Below are 15,114 nucleotides of genomic sequence, written 5' to 3'. Positions count from 1 at the left end.
ATAATAAATGTTTAAAAATTTTTAATTTATCTTAATTTAATTTGATCCTGTTTTTATATTGTAACAGATATGCAACAACAAATATCCTTGATTCAACTTACTTATGTAAACTTGGCATTGTGATATATAAATTATACTTTATAATTGAGATTTTCATCAAATTTCTATGCACCTCATACAATTAGTTAATAATAAGTAAATGGTGTATCATGTTGTATATGGTTAAACCTTGTAAAAAATTAAGAAATCATATTGCATGGTTTCAAATTATAAATAAACTGTTTAAATCTCCTTAATTAGCAAATTAAAATGGTTTGGATAAATTTATGTTACTGTTTTGGATAAGTAATTATCGTTTCTTTTAGAATTTTCTGTTTAATAGCTCATTTTAATAATTAAACATATGTTTGATTTGGATCCCATCAGTGGCCAAGCAGTAAAGTTACTGAATACTAATAGTTTGACCTGAGTTGGATTCCAATCGAAAGGGTTGGCTACATGAGCATTTTTGCAAATTTCCAATGTGTAACTTGGATACCAACCAGTTTCCTCTAGAAAATCCTCCGCAAAAGCACTCCTCCCTTTTGACAAATAGCACTCACATGCTTTGCTGAAGAATTTTCTGTTGAATAGCTAGCTTCATTTATAAAGTAAACTGAACTATGTTTGATTTGAGATTAATTAAAAAATGAAAGGCAACTAAAAGTTAATTATCATTTATTTTAATTTTTTAATTTTTATCTTCAAGTTAAACAGCAAAATACAACTAATAAGTTAATATAGTATAGAAACTAATACATAATGATCATACTGGATATTTTCTGGGCACTTGATATAAGAAATACAAAAATAAACTGTTGATTGACTCCATAAAAATAAACAGATTTAAAGATTTTATTCCAGTTATTGAAAAATTAGTATATATATTGATTAAATCTGTGCAAATTAAAGATTAAAACTTTAACGTGCAACTGATTTAATAGCAGAGTAGGTAACACTGATTTCTTGAATTTATGGGTTCCTGTGCTAGGCGAGAAAATGCTGACATCCTTAGCTATTTATAATTCATTCTAAGGAAGCATTAGATTTCTGTATAGTTAATTTTCTTTTTAAAAAATGTACATTAAAATGGTAAATAAAGATTTAATGTTTCTACTGGGTTACTAGAACTTGTATTTTAAGGTTATTTTAGTAATGAACATCAACTCAAATATTACCAGTTTGTCCTGATATATTCTTTGTAGATGTATTCTGTTCGTTTCAAACTGTTTGTTGATCATTTACTTGTAAGATAGTTATAAAGTATTTTCTCCTGTCCTTCCACATGTCTTCATGGTGTAATTGAATACAGACTCGATGCATATTCGAGAGTTTTAGGGTTCCTGTGATAACATTTCACATTTTTCACACCTCCTGCTTCAAAATAATCTAATGACATCACATAGTACTTAATTGTTCAAAAGCTAGTCAATAATTTTAATGCTTTTGCCATTTTGTAGGGAGAAACATTTCTATTATAATGTGAAATATTTTTATAATCTCTTTAAATTATTGAAAAATTAGTAATTATATTTGTTATTTAATAGCTGATTTAATAACAGAATTGTTAGTGCTGTGGTTTCGTTAATTTTGGTTTCATTTCCAGCTGAGGAGATGCTGATGTCCTTAATTATTTATAATTCATTCTAAAAAAGCATTATATCTGTGTATAATCAAGTTTCTTATTAAAAAATGTACATTAAAATGCTAAATAATGATTTAATGTTTCTGAGTTAAATTATAAAAATAATCCAATTTCTTTGTGATGATCTTGCATTTCATTATTAGCTTAAAATGTATTATGACATGGATATGTATTAGTTTACTACTCACACATTTAAAAAAGAAATACCTTAAAACTTCCAAAGACTGATATAATTAAAAGTTCAAGATAGTGTGGTATCTTGATATTGCGCTTACATCAAAATTTTAACTAAGCTTTACACATTTGAGCAATATAATCACAAATTAGATAACTGACCTAAATTTCTGTAACATAACATTTAATGATTATGAAAAAGCACACAATGACTTAACTATCTGAAGATAAAAATTACCTTTATGGCTGGTATTCTATTTAGGATCCAGAAAAACCACAAAAGCATCTTTACGGCTAGCCCATTTCTAATGATTTCAATGTGCTTTGAACTATTAATGTGTGGATGGAGAACCCAAACATACTGACTTTTTTTACCCAAAAGACTTTTCCTTATCTAAGAAATTAAAATTTTTCTAAAAGACATATATTTCATACATAAAATATCAGTAAATGAAACATTTAAGTTTTATATATATTAGATATACCTAAAGCATTTTAATGAACACTATATATTATACTTAGATTCAAGTCATAGAATAACTAAATATTAATTCTGATTATTGATTTAGTCCGACACGTAGCTGAGTAGTTAAGACTGCTGAATGCTGGAAGTTTGATCATAGGTGAAAGTACTGGCTGTATGCTTTTTCCTGTGTGTAACGTAAATGTGAGCCATTTTTCCTTAGGGGAGGCAGATAGCCCTCGTGTTCTTTGCTGTATTCAAATAACCTAATCTAAACTTTTATTCATTTTTTCCATTTAGTGAATATGGCAGAGATAGTTTTAATTCTTATGTATTACAGTGCAGTCCCGGATCTAGCGGGGGGCAAGCCGGGGTTCTTGCCGCGGGCGGCAAATTCAAATATAACGCTGGATCGTATTTGGTATGTTGTTCACTACACAAGCTCTCTAATATTAGTACAATGTTAATAGTTTAAAGTCCAAGTTTAAGAACCTTTTCTAAGAAGATTTCTAATTAAATACTAAGAAAAAAAGTTAAACTGAGTTCAGATAAAGTTAAGTACAGCTGATTACAACTATGATTATAAAATCAGAAAGACGCAAATAGAAGGACTCCAGGCGTCACTGATAGAATCAGACTGACCCTATCAGTAATGCCTGAAGTTCCTCTATCGTTTCCTGTCTGGGTCGGAGGAGGTGTATTTAAATAAGAAACAGAACGATAGCTTGTTAAAGAGGTCGCCTGGTTTCCATAGCAACGTCTACTGGGAAATGGAGAAGCATTATAACTCTTTTCTAAAAGCTGACCCAAAAATATTAAACTTGGGCCATTCCGGACAAATGAAATAATTCAAATTAATATTCGTCGAGTATATACAGAGCCTGTTCACACATTTTTTAGACGATGTATATTGTATTCACAAAACTAAATTACATAAAATTCTTGTGTTTTAAAAGTTCTATTTGACATCCCCTTATTGTGAACTATCTTTCGACACCACTATTTCCAGGATAATAATGCCTTTTGAAGTGGCGGAAGAGGTATTCTATCGCATTCCTCCCGAACAGCTTTCCTGAGTCCTGTTAGGGTTTTGGGACAACGTTTGGATAATGCAGTTTTTAAAAGTCCGAAAGCACAAAAATCCATAGGTGACACATCGGGAGATTGAGTAGGGATATCTGTGAAGGGTATGGCCTTGATACCAGTTTTTTGTTCCATTTCTTTTAGGAAATTTACAGTGGATTTTGATGTGTGACTGCTAGCTTTGTCCTGATGGAGTCTCACAGATTGATGACACTGTGGGTAAAGCGATGGTATTTCATTCAGAAAAAATTGGCGATAAAATATGTTCCTGATAGTATTTGGAGTTAATCTTGACATTTTTTTGCACACTCTTTATTTTTAATTTGCCATTATAAGAAAAACCAGCAACAATCATGAATCCCTTAGAAAAACTTTCTTTCGATTCTTTGAGCCATGTACTTCAAATTTTTTCTCCCCTTTTATGATAATAAATGGCTCTTTTGTTGTTACAATCATTTAAATACACCCCTGCTTCATCTATTGTGACAATTGTTTTCGATTTTTCTTTGGATAAGTGTTTCTCATATAAGAATACTTCAGCGTGTCCTGCGTTGAGAGATATGCTTACTAAGAAAAAAAGAAAGACGATGCACATTGCGTTTTTTCGCTTTCTTAAGATTTAAATCAACGTTTATCATTTTGTTTACAGTGGACACCGAACATTTTTAATGATTTTGCAACTGTCCTTTGACTAGGGGGATTTTCTTTTAACATTAAACAACGTACCTTTACAATAGTCGAAGATGTCCGTTTTTTCCTGGATACTTGTTTGGAATTTTTGTCCCACTTGAGGCTCCAATTTAACGTTTTTTTCCTTTCTTGTTGATGATATTACCTATTGACGCTTTAGATATCACAAAACCATGACTCACACACCGTTTTTGGATAACGGAGTATGCATATTTCTCTTCGGAAAGAGGGTAAATGTAGCCTTCGAACCACTGCTTTGTTAAATTCGCCATTTTGAATAAAAACAGAACTTTCAAGCCATAGACGATAATTTTGACTTAAAAAACATAGTACAATTGCAATTACTTCTTTTGCAGCAAACGAATTGTTATTACCTCTTTATTACCGTCTAAAAAATGTGCGAACAGCCTCTGTACAAGACACCATCATTATGTCTTCAAGATGAAGCAAGGTTAGATTTCTTTGCAGCCAGTCGGCAACTTAGGCTCACCTTTGGTTTGACTCGGAACAGTGGAACGTATTTTGGATTTTAAAGCCAGATTTATTATTATTATTATTATTATTTTAGTTTTCAGATCTCTCCTGTACTAGATATGCTTGCTTTTAATAGCCCGCACTATATTTAGCGAGACGCGACCATTTGTTTAAGACTGTTCAGTGTAATTACGTCAATTCTTAGTTATTCTTATTAAGGGAATTCATAGTGAATTTCATTTAGATTAAAAGAAACCATCCGCGCGCCGAGGGGGAGAAAAGCAGAATATAGAAAACGAGCCAAAGATAAGGCCAAACAGAGAAAGCAAATTTCAGCTAAGATGAAAAAATAACTTTAAGGAAGAAGTAAACTGTTAGACCCTGCCGCGATTCCAATTATTTTAAGATTCTAGAGGGTATTAATATTTCTTGCAATTTGCACGACCAAATATGACTGCATATATCATCCCCAAACAATCTACATGTCAGCATTTGAAAGAACAACTTCTTCATTGACATCAAACGAATGGCTGGAGGACTTAAACCATGATATTCTCTTCATTTAGATGGGGGCGGGCAGCAGAAAGACGAAAAACTAAAAATTTTTGATTTGTAGGACCCATGCAGTCGGCTGGTGATAAAAAAAAATGAAAGATCACCAACAATCTTTCTTAAGCAGTGAATCAGTATTATTAGCCAGTAAACATCCAGAAAACTTAAACTTCAGTCCCATTCAACGTGATAGCAGATATTTGACATGTGATACGGAACATTAGTAAATAATGAAAAGCTAAGAAAATCTTGGTTTACATATTCTAAAAACAAGAATGCAATTTTTTGTACACAATACACAAGATTTATCAGAAACATGGTGATGCCGCTGCACCATACTACAGGATTCATTAATTGGAAAAAAGTTTTAGCAAGATTAACTGAGCACGAAGCGTCTGGAATCCACAGAGGTGTACGATTAAGTGGAAAATTCGAGTACAACAAATGAAATCGTGTTAAGGCATCGATCACGACACTGAGCGACTTATTCACACAAAGAAAGAAAAATGGAGAGACATTCTATATAGTCATGGATGCGGTACTGTATCCTTCAACAAACTGTCATTCTTTTCTTGGATCTGATGATATCCCAGGTAGCTTGTTCACAAAGTGTCCTTGACAAAGCGAAGGAAATTTTTTGAATTTAATCTCTCCGTTTGCCAAACATAATTCAACTCTTAAGTACCAGTCAAAGCACCAAACAAAGGGAAAGGAATCATATTTATTAAAGATATTTCAAAATGAAGTTATTAACTTAAAGGCAAAACAGTCTGAAGTAGCATTTTAAACGATATTAAAAATGCCAAATACTACACAATAATGTTCGATTGCACTCCATATGTGTCTCATACAGAAAAATATGAACCAGTTGATTCAATACGTAAAAACATGTGATGGTGGTGATGTTCGTGAGATAAAGGAAAATTTAATTGATTTCATAGAAGTTGGTGGAAAGATAAGAGAATGTATTTCTTAATACATTGTAGAAACTTAGTGTCTTAATTGACACTTGATGGTTTAGATATTGGACAATCGTCGGTGGCAGTTTTAGGACAACGGGTCTAATATGGCTGGCATTTCTAAAACAGTACAAGCTAGGATTACAGAAATGAATAAGCTGCAGGAATTAGTGCCATGTTCGGCCTCACTCCTCGTATCTTGTCGGTGTGCATTCTGCTTCTTTATGACCGGAAGCAGTTAATCTGTTTGGAATTACTCAGAAAATACTTCGCATTTTTGTCGGATGCACTACTCGATGGTATATTATGAAAAAATGTACAAATTTCAACTTAAAAGGAAGCAGCCAGACAAGGTGGTCGGCAAAATATGTGGCTGTGAAACTCCTTCTAATGAATTTACCGGAAATATTAAAATATTTAAAAGAAATTAAAGATATGTCTCTTGATTCGGAATCAAAGCACGAGGTAGAACATCTGGTACATGCTGTGAAAAATTTTGAATTTACTGCCAACCTGAAAATTTGAGCTAATATTTTTCCAGAATTCAATCGAGTAAACATAGAAATTCAAAAGGAGTTCCTCTTCCGCGTTCTGCGTAATTAACGAAAGAACTAACTGACCAAAACTGAGGAAGTATAAAAAGTGAGAGAAAAATCCTATGGAATATTGGAGACAAGCGCCTAAAACAGTAGCCGAAAAAGTTGCAATGGAGTCTATTCTGACAAAGAAAAAATTCCAAAGCACAAAAAGGAATCTGATGAACTGTTTGAGGACGAATCACGAACAGTTCAACCTGTTCTGCAAATTAAAACATATTAAAAAATATCTGCGATCATCGGTGAGCCAGGAGCGTTTATCAAGTCTCTCGATTCTGACAACCGCAGATCAAATTATGACGATTCCATGCACTTATTAGCAGAACAAAAGGCTTACAGAGTAAAATTTTAATTTTCGTTGCTAATTCCGTGATATTTTAATAGCGTTAAGGCAGGTAAGAAGTTAAAATTACTTAGGAAATAGGAAGTATGAAAAAAACAAGACAGGAAATACGAATGCTCTCAGTAATAGCCCATACTATTCTGTATAATCTTTTCAGAATATTTTCTTTCCGCAATAGCCCATATTTTTTACTCAATGGTCCCATTAGTGGCTGAGCAATAAAAGCCGCTGACCACTAGCCTAAAAGGCCAAGTTTATGTGAATGTGTTGCCTGTATGAGAATTTCCGTGATTTTCCCCGTGTGTAACGTACATACGAGCTAGTTTCCCTTACAAATTTTGTTCCCCGGGCATTCCTCCTTTTCCATGAAGTGCCTAATGGCGAAACACATAATAAATCATCAGATAAATGTTCTCAGCAGTGGCCGAGTGATTAAGACCGCTGAATACTGGTAGTTCGACCTAGCTTGGGTTCAAACCCAGGAGAACGGGTTGGCTGCATGGTTTGTTTTCGTAGATTTCCTCACGTGAATATAAGCCTGTTTCCTTTAAAAAGTTCCTCCACGAAAATACCTCTCCTGTAAGCAGACAGCCCTCCTGTCTTTGCCTGTCTCCTGATATTCATATAATCTAACCTAACCTAATTTAACCAGTATGCAATAACATGGAATAGTGAGAAGCTTAGGAGATGCCCGTTTCCCCTAGAGCGTAAAAACGAATGGTTTCGAAGACTGGAGGGTTAGAAGCACTCAGTATTAGAGTTAGGCTTAGGATTGAAGGTTAGGTTTTTACCTCAAACACTAGATATTTCTGTATTTATTATACAAATTAAAACTTGTTAGAGAAACTTAAAGGATGATGGGTGAGGGCGGCAGTTTTAGCTTTTGACCCACATCAGAAAAATCAAAGATCCGGCACTGTTACAGTGCAAGGAAAAATTGTTGTTAATAAAAATAAACAAATAAGTTTCATCTTTACCCTCCCCCCTGTGTGTGTGTGTGTGCATGTTTAAAATTTTGATTTTTCCATCTAAATTTGTTTTTGCGTTTAATTATTAAACTTGAAATGTCAGTTTAATGCCGCATATGTAACTCAAGTGCATTTTTATCCAACCACAACTTTTTTTTTAACTGCAGTGTGTGTACAAAACTTATTTCATTTTACTTTGGATTCACTATAATTTTTAATTCGATACTGCCATTTTACCTCTGCAAGATGATTGTTTTCAGAGATAATCAAATTTTGAGCTTATGAGAAAAGAAATCACTCGCGGTAGTTCTAATTTTTTTTAGCTTAAGGAACAATGTAATAAAAAATATGAGCATTTCTTAATCTTTTTCTTGAATCTTCATTGGGCTACATTTTGTTATTCTATTGAAGTATTTATCATCCTTGCTGCATAATACAGTCAAAAGTCGTTAATCCGGACTCGTCGGGACTTCGGCGATTCCGGATTATCGATTTTTCCGGATTATAGATCATCAGTTTAAATCTGGTAAGATGGCATGCATAAACTATAAAATTAAAAATATGAAACCGTAATTTATGAAATAAAGAGCAATTATGATCTAAAGGGTATCAAAATTTACAAAAAGAAAAAGCTAAATATTTATTTGTTTACTTTATTAAGGGGACTCATACACCTTAAAACCCACAAGATGTTCGAATAGGTGACTGTTGCAAGAATTGGGATAACTTATTTATTTTAAAAGCAATTACTACCAACTTTTTACAGCTGACTACATAATATATCTGCTTTCTGAAATAGTAATCAGAACGTTTGTGTTGCCACAAATATTTTTGTAATTTAATCCTCTTTGTGACAACATTTTTCGTCATGTTTCCAACTTGTGCGCACAGTTTAAAATATTCTGTTTCATAATTTAATTCCATATTTAATATATAGCTTTTATAACATTTGGAAACTACTGTGAACCTAAAATTCTAAGAATTTCATTTTAAATTTTTGTTTTATTTTGAGTTACGTTTATAAAATGTATTTTGTTAAATAATGTTTTAATGTTTTCGTCCATAAAATTTTTCAATATTAAAATATTCATTAGATTGTTGGTTCAGTTAGAAAGTAGTGGCCATATAAAGAATTCCATCAAATTTCAAGCATGTACCACTAGCCATTTTTAAAATATCATGCGCGCAAGGTGGAAACATGGCGAAATATTTTGTCACAAAGAGGATTAAATTACAAAAATATTTGTGGCAACACAAACGTTCTGGTTACTATTTTCCAAAGCAGCTATATTATGCAGTCAGATGTAAAAAGTTGGAAGTAATTGCTTTTAAAATAAATAAAATATCCCAATTCTTGCAACAGTCACATATTCGAAGATCATAAGGAGTTTAAGGTGTATGAGTCCCCTTAAACATTTCTTTCAACGTAAGTTGTTTAATTTGCTTCGTTTCATGTGATAATACTTTCTCTTTAATTCTACTAAACAGACATAATTTCTTGTTTAGTTACAAAGTTCCGCTGTTCAAGTCCTATAATTGCTGTGTTGAGAATACCGACAATTTTTTGTCAATCGAAATTTTTTCGTTTTCAATAACCTCTGAGTCACTTTCTTTACTATCGGAAGTGAATTATAATGACGAGGAACTTGATTTAAATCATATCAAAGACCGAGTACATTGAGATGAAATACTACATTTAGTAAAGATTTATAAGCCAAGTAAAATAAAAACATCTACCCTAAAGATAAGGATAGTGCTGACAGATCAACTTCCAATTCATTGCGCGCCGTGTCGTTTGTCTTTCCCCGCAGAGCAGCGTTAAATTGATAAACATATTTCGGAATGATTATATAATCAAAGGATATGCCTTTATCCATTTTTTGCAGCAATTCCACTTTCTGTTTAATGGACTTCGAAACATACTTTCGCTTTGTAGATCCTTTACAAATTAGTAAATATATATCGGAAATTCTATTTGACATAATCGGAAGTTCAAGCTTACTTTTATAAAATTGCTCTAACAGTCTGCAAAAAATAATAAGCCGGATCCAATTCGAAGATTAAAGAACAACGCAATCTGCAACATTCACTGAAATAGATAATTTTAGCTTATACCGTCCGTTATACATTAAACGCGCATGTTTAAATGTATTATGCGTATGCGCACATGTATATTCGCAGCCGTTAAGGTCTTACGCGCACGCGTAAACACCTATGCACATGCGTGAACGCGACGCATGCTCAGAAAGTTTTTAGCTTTGAGGTCCGGATTATAGATCATTCCGGATTATGGTTGTCCGAATTAACGACTTTTGACTGTAATTGCCAGTTTTCAGAAGTTATAGTTCAGTGTAGTGTAATATTTAATTTATCTTTCACATTAAAACTTCAAAAATAATGAGTATCCTTTTTTATATCTTTATTTCATTTTGATTTTTATAATAATTAAGAGATAGAAGTCTTCAAAGGAATATAACTGCAGTTTGTTTTAAAATTTATTAAGATCTATAAAGAAGGCAATACAAGAACATGTCATATATGCATAAGAATTTTGGTCCTTGTTCAGTAGCAAGAGGTTTAAAAAAGGAAGAGAACGTTCTGACTGGCTTCCCAATGTAATCTATATATCTTCAAGATTTTGCCATGTTTGTAACTTCCTGAATTCTAAACATTATGTCACCTGTACTTCACCAGGCGACTAGTCCTGTGTTTTAGACACCGTCCACTGAGAATACTGAAAGAGAATTGTCATTTCATTAAGCTCCAGACTTTGAATGCTGTTTTCAACATTGAATTAACAATTTATTTTATTAATTTGATCTGAAGTGTATGAAATTGGGAAAATTTATCTTATATTAAAATAAAAAAAGAAAAACAATATTTTTATTTGCATGCATAAAAGACCTGGGCAGTTTGGAAACATACACTAAAGTTTTAGCATTTTCCTAAAATATGGTTAAGTAAAAATAACCTCGACTTGACAATATCCTGATTTAATGAAAAATTTCATCAATTATGTCACACTTTGATTACTATTAATTATTTGAACTGATATTTTTGCATTCTTAATTGACAAACTTAATGACTATAGCACAGGGAATTAAAAAAAATTACTGAATTTAATTCAATAAACTTTTCATTAAGTCTGTTATACACTCGTGGGCAAAATTAAGAGAATTTGCAAATTATGTTTATTTTTAAGAAAAGTTTTGAATCTAAGGTACTAATTATGCCGCCAAAGAATTATGCAAATATTCAGAGTCGAATACGTAATCGTACATGTGCATATCTGCGGAGCTATGATCGTGAAAAGAATGTCAGCACACGAGGGGGTTTCAACAATTCATTTTAATACTGGATATTAATCTGCATTGTGATTGCACCTGTATATATTTGTGTATATTTGATACCTCCTTTTTTAATATCTAAATTGTATTACACTTCATTTGTATTCTTATTTCATTGCCCCTTTGCTGTGTATATCAGAGACTTGGAGGATTTTTTCATCCCTCCATTTCATGTGTTCTATAACCACTAGTTGGCACCACATTACAGTAAATCACCTATATGCATGTTGGAAAATTTTTTATCACCAGTTCGGACTAGCGTCCACTTCTGCGATGGAATCAAAGAGTTAAATGAAAATGTAGCCACAGTAATTTGCTATAGAGTTTCGCCGATTACGGTGTGTATGTATAAAGCCAATGGCCTAGAAGAGTTCTGCCAGATTCGGGTAAAAACCAGTTAGTAACATGACTGTTTCAAAGCCACGCTCGGCGATTAACGGTGGATTGTCGCCAGATCAATCAGAAGCGCAGGTAGTTAAAGAGCTCAATGTGATACCCAGTGTGGTCAGCAATTTATGGAAACAGTTTCAGGACTTTGAAAAGTTCGACACAGAACTGCTACAGATTCACAACTCTCACCTGAGGGCTGTATGCCAAAAGACCTGCTATTTGCGTTCCGCTCACTTCAATACACAGACTTCAGTGCGTGCTTTTTACACGAACGGAGATATGCCTGGCCATTGATTCTTATTGTGTCTGCATCTGGAAAGAGCCTGGAACACGATACCATCCCTCCCTCATCATGGGAAAGGATCATTACGGTGGTGGAAGTGTAATAGTTGGGTAGGTATTATGCTGAACGGCCCCACACCCCCTTCATGTGTTTGACAAAGGCTTTCTGATTTCTATGAGGTATAGAGAGGCAATGTTAGATCGTATGTTTCAGGAGCGCAGTTGGTCCGGTGTTCCTGTTAATGGATGACAAAGCTCGTCCACATAGGGCTCAGCTGGTCAACAGTAACCTGGAAAGTGAGGATATTCGCCACCTGGCTAAACAACGCAACACCTAACTGAAATAATATATCCCTATAAAGCATGTCTGGGACGCTCTTAGGAGAGCAATTTTCCTCCCTCCAAGAACCATCCTGGAGTTGAAAACTGTCTTGTTGCAGGAATGAGACCGACTGCCATAGGGAGTCTTCATCTGTGTCCTGTGTAGTATGCCGTCGCGCTACACGACCTGTCTGGCTGTGGAAAAAACCATACCTCATATTAGATCTTAGAGAGATGTTAATTTAGAGCTTTATTGATAATCATGAGACATAAAATGACTTGGAATGTCACATTCCTTTCTCTATTATAAATGTATATTCATAGCGTAATTTCAAAATAATTCATATTCAGCGATTTTAAATGATTTACAATAAATTTGACAAATGAACTCCTGTGTAAATAGAAAGTTTAAGATACATTAATGAAGTTCTCCTATATTTATGTCTTTATTCTAAACAACGCAACACCTAACTGAAATAATATATCGTTAGTTTCGCTTTCAGTTTCAGGATAGTTCTAAAAAAATTAAGTTATTTCAACTTTTTTAAAAATTAACAGTATTCAGGATCTTACCTGTTTTTGAGGTGATCCTCTCTACTTCTCAAGGTTCCATATGATTTCGATCTTGTGCGAAAGGGATTTTCAGTACCGATATTAGTCTTAGAAATATGTTATTCTTTTCAGAGATGGACGCAACTAGAGTTTACTGCATTTTGTTTTATTCCGTCACAAATAAGGTGATGAACGATTTCATCACGTTTGAATATTTGTGAATGATTTCATGTTATGCCCTGTTAATTAAATAAAGGGAAACTTTTTAAAAATTATTTCGTGTGATATTTGAATATGATGCAAATGTTATGCCATTTTTTTAATCATATTTAAAGACAATATCCACATTTTTTTTAAAGCTAACTTTTAACAGTTACCGTTATTAATCTAAGAATCTCTAGAAACTATGCATTTTCGTCTCACAAATATAATAAATAATGTAACTGTTCAATAACAGACTAACAATACTTTTTATAAATTTTAAATAAGTTTGAATAATTCGTACATTTATCATTTAGCCAGATTTTTAAATCGCTATAATTTAAACAAATTTTTTAATATGCTTGGCACTTTTTTCATTTTTGGCATTGCGAACTTGGTATATAACATTATTCGAATTATCGAAAACAGTTTTAAAAAATTATATTTGAGAATGCAGGTCATGATATAAAGAATTATCGCATTTGGCCTTTGCCTGTTCTCATGACTAGCACGTCCAGCTGTCATGAAGACCAAACATTAACTTATTCTTGCTGATTTTTTATGGCAGCTTATGTAGCACCGATGTGCGTAATAAAAAAACTGCCCATTAAATTATTCATAAGTCAAATGAAACAGTTTACACAGTTCTTTTTAAGCTGTACAGAAATTAAACTATGCACGATTAGCTAAAAAATTATTTTATTTTAGTAATTGAATTTGTACATGCATTTTAACACATTGACTGCCATGTACATCATCGATGATTCATAGCGGCCTTACTTTTTGGAGCCATGCTCATCGAAATGTGACTCAAAATTTTGTATTGTTTGAAGCTGTGTGAGTCATCGGTGCTTCACAAATGGATCAATTTATATGGTTAAAATTATTTCTACATTCAGAAAGTTATTCATATTCTTGGTTTCCGGCTTCTGGAAGCTTTTTTTCATAGATTATTATCTGGTTTTAATATAGATTTTGCTGCAATAAGTAATCATTATTTATGAAGAAAAACAACAAAGTTATAATTAAATGGGATTGTGTTGTTTATTGAAAGAATACAAGACTACTGATATATTTTAAGATGTTTACACATTCAAGAAGTAATTTATTTTTGGTTATGCATTATGTTTTATTATTTGTATTGTAATACAGCATTTGTCTACCAATTTTTCCTATTGAGACAAAGAACTCTTGTATTAATTTACAATGAACTGAAATGTAATATATTTATTGTTTAAAATATAAATAGGATTTATATTTTAAACCTGTTATTTGTTTATCTATTTATTAAATATTCATAAAAATATATTGAGATTATATACTGAACTGATTTTTAGGATAAAGGAGACACGAAACCACTAGAATTAAAAAAAATGATCCGACAGACTATTTTACCAGATTTTGCTGTGGCACTGTGTTAAATAAAGATTACACACGCACGTGTTAAATAAAGATTCTTTTCAAGTACCCTAAAAAACTTTGATTTTAGAAAACATCAATTATGTCCGTGAAGTATTAGCAAGTTTGTTATATTTATAATGTGGAGCAATTAATAACGGAGGCGATGAGGCTGTACAACTCCCCCCTCACACCCGCTAACTGTGATTGGACTTGATCCAAAAAACAAGGAGAAACATTCTCTCCTTGTATTATGACTCACTTCTCGCGTTATGCAATGGACAGTAAACAACGCTTGTAATCATCTCTAGATATTTTTTTCTTCATATGCCTAATAAATATGTTATTTTGTGTTTGCTAATACAATGATCGTGTTCCTTACCTCTGCAGCTTGGATTACACTTTATTAAGGTAAGAACTTTAATTCTGTTTTATTCATCTGCTCGTCTCGATTTAGCGAAGTTGTAACAGTAAACAGAAATGAACCACGAATACCTTCAACAAAAGATTATGAGACTGAAAATATGTTTACTTCAACTAAACGCATAAAATATATCGATATAAGCCATTAAGAATAAAAAACAGAAAAGATACTTTACCATAAATTATCGCTGGATAATCCGAAAAAGGAAATAGC

General features: G+C 32.7%; 1 protein-coding gene across 5 annotated transcripts in view; it reads right to left on the bottom strand.

Annotated features, from left to right (window-relative positions):
- LOC118189239 (uncharacterized) overlaps positions 1-15,114 on the bottom strand; it is a 110,860-nt gene that overhangs the window by 38,957 nt on the left and 56,789 nt on the right. For 2 of the 5 annotated variants that reach the window (XR_015043994.1, XM_085826785.1), the window contains one exon: positions 2,097-2,252. The exons of 2 other annotated variants lie outside the window; for them this stretch is intronic. The gene's annotated coding sequence lies outside the window, so the exon portion shown is untranslated. Of the gene's footprint in view, positions 1-2,096; positions 2,253-12,899; positions 13,118-15,114 lie in introns of all 5 variants that reach the window. One more of the 5 variants, XR_015043993.1, reaches the window with a different exon arrangement.

Source organism: Stegodyphus dumicola, chromosome 11, assembly GCF_044657685.1.
Source record: "Stegodyphus dumicola isolate Sdum_Otavi_A_Nest chromosome 11, ASM4465768v1".
Taxonomy (NCBI): Eukaryota; Metazoa; Arthropoda; class Arachnida; order Araneae; family Eresidae; genus Stegodyphus; species Stegodyphus dumicola.
Note: the sequence above shows the minus strand (reverse complement) of the source record. Positions and strands in the feature narration are given on the sequence as shown.